Source organism: Watersipora subatra, chromosome 3, assembly GCF_963576615.1.
Source record: "Watersipora subatra chromosome 3, tzWatSuba1.1, whole genome shotgun sequence".
In the NCBI taxonomy this organism is placed as follows: Eukaryota; Metazoa; Bryozoa; class Gymnolaemata; order Cheilostomatida; family Watersiporidae; genus Watersipora; species Watersipora subatra.
The window spans coordinates 21,991,422-21,998,269 of record NC_088710.1 but is presented as its reverse complement, the minus strand read 5'-3'; positions in this window follow the sequence as shown (position 1 = coordinate 21,998,269).

Sequence of the window (6,848 nt, the reverse complement as noted above, 5' to 3'; positions counted from 1 at the left end):
CTCACAACTACTGCCCATTTGAGCCGTTTTGGAAAGAAAATCCAAACTACGACGGTCTCGTGTGGCTGCGATTAACTGTTCGTTTTTGAGCTTTTAAGAGCTTGTAATCACATTTCCACATAATTGGCACCCACAATACAACAGAGTAAGACATGGTAAATCTTATCATATCAAATAGCTGTAATGTGAATTTTGTTGCGAGTCAACCTTTAAAGATGAACCTACAACAAATCTTTGTGGATTTCATCAAAAAGTATCGGCATTTTTATCAATGTTTCAATGTTTGAGGCTATTTGATTGCCAAGACGTTTCAATGTTAAAACTGATAAAATTTATGGCAATTAAAACGCTTAGAAGAACAATGCGTGCGAAATTATGTCACTAGTTACTATTGCTGCGATAGTAGATATCGGCTGTTGCATTCAAGCAGAAAGGTTACGTGTCACTATTTTGTCAGTATCTTCGCAATTATAGTGCACTTTCGTTTGACCTGTGTGTTTTAATCGGAATCAAATTTTATTGATTTTAATTTTTAAAGGTCCTGACAACTAGATCACTTCAAAGATCAAAAACAATTGCAAATGATAAAAATACTGATCTTTCTGATAAGATTTATATTTTATTATTAGCCTTTCAATTTCTGTGAGAACATCACGTGTCAAAACAATAACCAAATGGGATGACTACGTCAAAGAAATAAACTGATTCCGATCTACGGCAGTTTTGTGATGGCCGCGATTAACTGTTCGTTTTTGAGCTTTTAAGAGCTTGTAATCACATTTCCACATATCTTGCATCTACAACACAGCAGAGTAAGACATGGTGAATCTTTTGATACCAAATAACTGTAATGTGAAGGTCAACCTTTAATACAATCTTGCATGCTTAGTAGGAGTTGTCCTATCAAAACTAACTGTTATGACAAGAGAAGATAACCTTTTTAATGTAGCACGGTAGCACAGCAGCACGGAAGCTGTTTGCATAGCTGAATTACATGTAAGCTTCCTGCAAGCAGTCGCTCATAGCAATCCCACATCTCCTAAACAGTGCACTATCCAACCAGACAACGCTCAGACTTGGGGAAACTTGTTGGCAGCCCAATTCATTATAGCCTTAGTTCCAGGCAACGAACATGAGCTTTGAATCTGAGGCAGCCGGATATGCACCGCTTGACACGATTAAGTCTTAGAACTCAGCATGAGAAGCATCACAGTGACAGCAGCCCACACAAAGTAGGGTCTGAACCTACTGATGCAATCTTTAGGATGAATCAGCCAATTCAGGCTTCACATCGATTCTGACTTTCAGTCAGTCCAAGTGACAAAAATGTGTTTTGTAGACGTATGTTGACGATACTCAATAGGCTGATGATTATAATAACAGATCAAATTGCTGGTAGACAGCACACACCTACCAATACATAAAGAGGTACAGAAAATAATTGAGTTTAGTTTGAATACCCTCATGTTTACAATTTTATGAGGGTTGCTCGAGGGAGTGCCAACTAGTGTATCTCTGGCCATTCTATTCGTTGGAAATATTGTACATGACAAGAACTACTGTTAATTTATATATATTTATATATATTTTTTCATTGTCCGTACTAGTCCATAATAATTTTTATAAAAAAATGTTATGATAAGTGCAAAATACATTCATCACATCGTGGATATCCGGTACTTGAGAATTGAGACCTATCAGTGGTGTGCAAAGGAGTTAAACTAATCAGTATTTTGAATCCAACAATGTTACTAAAATCTGGCAGGGGGAAAACATTCACTGTTCTAAACTAAAACTTGCAACTGTGCCATTCCAATAGCAGACATGTTCGTATCTATCGTAAAGTTCTGGCATTTCAGGGTGACTTGATTAAGTTTGTGTTCTGATGAAATGATTCCAGGTCTTTGCTGCACTTTCTTTGGTAGCAAACAGAAGTTCAGTCCTTCAATCATATTATTTACTATAATAAGACCCGGATTTGTCTCTCGTCTGTTTGACGTTACACTAAGAGCAGTAGGATAATGGATCACGCCTCCCGAGAATCAGAGCTAGTAATTCAGATTCCCAGCCAAGCACATTACTATCTGCACCACTCGACCACCTGCTGCAGCTAAGAATAATTGTGCACATGGTTATGGCACCTGATGATCTCTCACGGCACACGGGACTGTCATGGTATTGGTCTTTATTATAACTAATTTGTACTGTAATATACAGTACCATAATTACTATAATTAGTTTGTACATCCCTCTGTCCGAAGTCACGCATGGATCTTTAGAAAAGAAATGTTGCATCGTACAGGGTTCAAACTCACAACCTTCAGCATCCTATGCCAACACCTTAACACCTGCACCAACCAGCACCTTGTTGCAGGAGTAATAACAATAATAGCTATTACTCATGTTGATCTTTCACCGCACACAGAATTGCGAGTGTACTAGCGTGAAATAACATGAAATAATATAACATGTGTTACTATGCATTACATAAAATAGCCAGTAAGATTTGTTAGTTATCTTCTCCTACTGTTTATTTGTCATTTATGATCATATGCCAAGAGACTAATCACAAATAAGCACCTTTTTAAATTGTTCAAAGTTAAATAATAAGGAAATGTGCAAGTTAGTAAGTTTATGATAATAACTGCAGGGTCTATTAAGGTGATTACTAAGTGACAGCTGTCATTGTGATTAAATGAGTGAAAAATCAATTATTTTCAAGTGCTTCTTTTAACTGTTCCTGACTGTCACGTGTGCGATAGGCCTATATAGCTGATGTTGCTCACATACTCTGTGAGTCCGCATCAGCTATACCAGTGGTATTGCGTATAAGGGAGCCAATCTTCTCTGTATATCAGACAAAATCCTATATTTACTTTATTTCTTCATTGATAATCATTTCATTTCAAATTGAAATTTTTTTTCAAAGTATGACCTACAAAAATCATAAAACAACAAAAAGAAAAAAATGGCTATAGTTAGTCACTAAAATCTAATAAACAGTTTAACAAATAGTGTTTAAAATGCCTTTCTCTGCTAAGAGAACGGATATTACGTGGAAGATTGTTAAAGCAGCTTGTAATAATATTTTCAAAATAATTGTTAGTGATTGTATGCAATTTGTTCATATCATTTAAGTTGAAGCGAGTTGAAACCTGTAACTGTCTTATGAAAAATGAGAACACAAACCTTAAAAAATCTTGAAACCTTTAATTGACATAAAATATACCTTTAGCATAATTATGTAAAGTAGGAAGATTGCAAAGATTTGGAAAAATCATTCGTTGAAAACCCTGTGTATTCCAGGCCTTTCAGTTCGCAAGACTAGAGATTAAAAAAAGAAATCAATTGGCAGCATAACCCCAGCCAAAGCTTTAGTCGGCATACCCAAATGTTTCACGACTGAGCTTTATACCGCTGGGACATGCAAGACTCTGAGGTGCTACAACAAATAGGCCTCAGGTCCAACCACTCGGTAGAAAAACTTTATGTGATGTTAGCCACTAGTAAATTTTAAGTGGGCCATGTCAAGTACATAGCCAAGCTTGACAAAAGAGATATATCGGGTCAATACACCATAATAAAAGAGTGTTGTTACTTTTATATCTCTTTTAGTGATTGAAAATTTGATATTTCGATCTCAATTATGAGCAAAAACAATGTGGAACACAATTTTATCTTTTCTACATTAGATGAGGTACTCTCAGCTGATCCATTCTTGCATTTATCATGAGTAATACAAAAATCTTTCCTCAATAACTGCACGCTTTGTTAACTGCATGCTCTCCATGTGATGATGCTGTAAGTGTAAGTACATGTTAAGATTGTGATATTATTTTTCTTTACCCTATCCCCTCCACCCCCCCCCCCCTGCTCCCTATTCTTTTGTCTGTATAAAGTCTCTAGTGGGAGTGGTTCCTTGATGTGGGTAGGAAACAACTTCAGCAGCCCATAGTAACATAGTACCAGCTTAGACACTTTAAGTACTAACCCAGAAATGTGACGTTTTCAAAGATGACCTTACATAAAGTTTTAGTAGATTTTATAAAAAGAATAATGAAATTTTTCTATCATTTGCGAGTTTTTTTTATTTCAGGATGTTTCAAGATTAAAACCGACATAACTTGATCACGATTAAAATGCTCAGAAGAAAAATAAATGCAAACTGACATCACTAGTTGTTATCTCTCGCTCATATAGTTGATATCGGTTATTGCAGCATAGTTGCAAGGTTACGTGTTTCTATTCTGTCAGTCTCTTTACAACTATAGCCATCCTAATCACACTTTCGCTTGATCTGAGTGTTTTAAACATCCTGAAACATTCAGAGCACCTCAAACATCAAAAACAATCACAAATGATAGAAAAATACCGATACTTTCGGATAAATTCTACTAAAATTTTGCCCAAATTCATTTTTATACAAAAAAAGTGAGAAAGGCAAATTAAGTAAAATCTTGTGCCTGTAAGTTCCCGTACTCCTTGTTATTCTCAACAGAGATACTGTAGGTTATCAAGTGTTGGCCTTTGTTTATAGACATCATGAATATTTGACTATAAACTGCAGCTAGCCGGAAACTACACGCGCACTTCGCTTCTGATTCCCAGAAGCCTTTGTCCAAATGTTACTCAATCAGGTTTTTTTTCAATCGAACATGCAAATAACATTGACAATGGGTGGACAAGTAAAAATGTCTTTTTCAGACCAGGGCTTATATGGTTAATGGATTGGAATTAGTCATACTTTCATGTTACATAAATATTATCACACTCTACCAGGAGTCATGTTAGGCTATAAAACAGAAATGAGATGAATACACGAATAAGGGTTGGACGACTCCTAATTTTAAGCCTTAACGGTTATTGTATAGCTCTGTTAACATTAGCTTGCTTATCCAAGTTCTCATTTTAAAACAGAGTAGTAGTTGCTATGGTTACATGGCACATTCAGAAACAAACCAGATTGGAGCTAGCGACCAACCGATTAATGATAAAATCAATTTTTGAAAACATTCTGGATTTTGCCCGAATCAGAGCACCATAGTGACCTGCTCCATAGGAGAAGTAAGAAGTGCGAAGTTTGCCGATGGTCTAGGGGTACTTAGTGCGATGACCAAATGCAGCTTTTGTTCATGACTGCAATTCAATGACTAAATTATGGTTGTCGAAGGAGACAATAAATATAGTGGCCATACATTATTACCCACAATGCCTAGTATCTACAGTCAGATTAGCTCTGCCGTTCACAAGTCTCTTTTTCAAGATGTTCCTAATTACTAGCTTGACGGGGAAACTGGCAGCTGGAATGGCTTGTGAAGGTGGCTTGTGCAACGGTCAACTTTTGGCTGAAGTAATTTGACCTTCGAATTTTTAATTGATTTGTTTTGGCTTACCGTCTGCATGCCAGCCTACAGAATAGGTCATAGAAGGCAGCTTACGCAAACAGGAGCTGAATGCATGAAGTAAAGAGCTGACATACTCAGCCTAAACACGCCACGTTGGGTCTTTAAAGGTTGACTTGCAACAAAATTCGCATTACAGTTATTTGATATGAAAAGATTCACCATGTTCTATTATTTGATATCAAGATTCACTCTGTTGTGTTGTAGGTACAAAATATGTGGAAATGTGATTACAAGCTCTTAAAAGCTCAAAAACGAAAAGCCGCCGTAGATTGGAATCTCTTTATTTCTCTTTCAACTTTAAACCTTTAAACTAGACCAACTTGAGTCCATCTTACTGCGTGGTCCACCTTACTGTGTGGTCCATCTTACTGTGTGGTCCATCTTACTGTGTGGTCCATCTTACTGTGTGGTCCATCTTACTGCGTGGTCTATCTTACTGTGTGGTCCATCTTACTGTGTGGTCCATCTTACTGCGTGGTCCATCTTACTGCGTGGTCCACCTTACTGTGTGGTCCATCTTACCGTGTGGTCCACCTTACTGTGTGGTCCATTTTACTGCGTGGTCCATCTTACTGCGTGGTCCATCTTACTGTGTGGTCCATCTTACTGCGTGGTCCATCTTACTGCGGGGTCCATTTTACTGCATGGTCCATCTTACTGCGCGGCCCATCTTACTTTGTGGTCCATCTTACTGCATGGTCCATCTTACTGCATGGTCCATCTTACTGCATGGTCCATCTTACTGCATGGTCCATCTTACTGTGCGGTCCATCTTACTGCGAGGTCCATCTTACTGCATGGTCCATCTTACTGTGTGGTCCATCTTACTGTGTGGTCCATCTTACTTTGTGGTCCATCTTACTGTGTGGTCCATCTTACTGTGCGGTCCATCTTACTGTGTGGTCCATTTTACTGGGGGGGTCAATTTCTAGGAGATAGATGGTATCATGAGCTAACAATTATTATTTGTTAAACAATTCCTTTTGTTCGGTTTTTATCAAATAACACTGGCTACCAATTTTTATATTTGCACAACTGCAATTAATAGTGTGAATGACAAAATCTTGAAGTTGTATTAGACATAATGAGCTCGGCTAGATACAATTTAATAGTTTTTAAAAGAAAAATGCGACATTGGTAAAGTTTACGCATTTTGCAAATGCATTCGTAGAAAACATTATTTTTATATATTTTATATGCATGCCTTACAGTTGGTATATTTTATTTATGTTAATAATATTATAGACTTGATATTACGTTGGAAATGAAAGGTCATACTCCAAACATCAGTAGAGTGATTTTCACAGGTGGCTAAAGCCTGGTTTCCATATGAAAGCGCAAGGCGCGCAACAAGGGGCACGAGGTCGTACGTAGGCCAGCTGTGATGTGGAAACGTCAACGCACGTCGATCACGCGGCGTGCGTAGTTGATCGCAAGGATCCA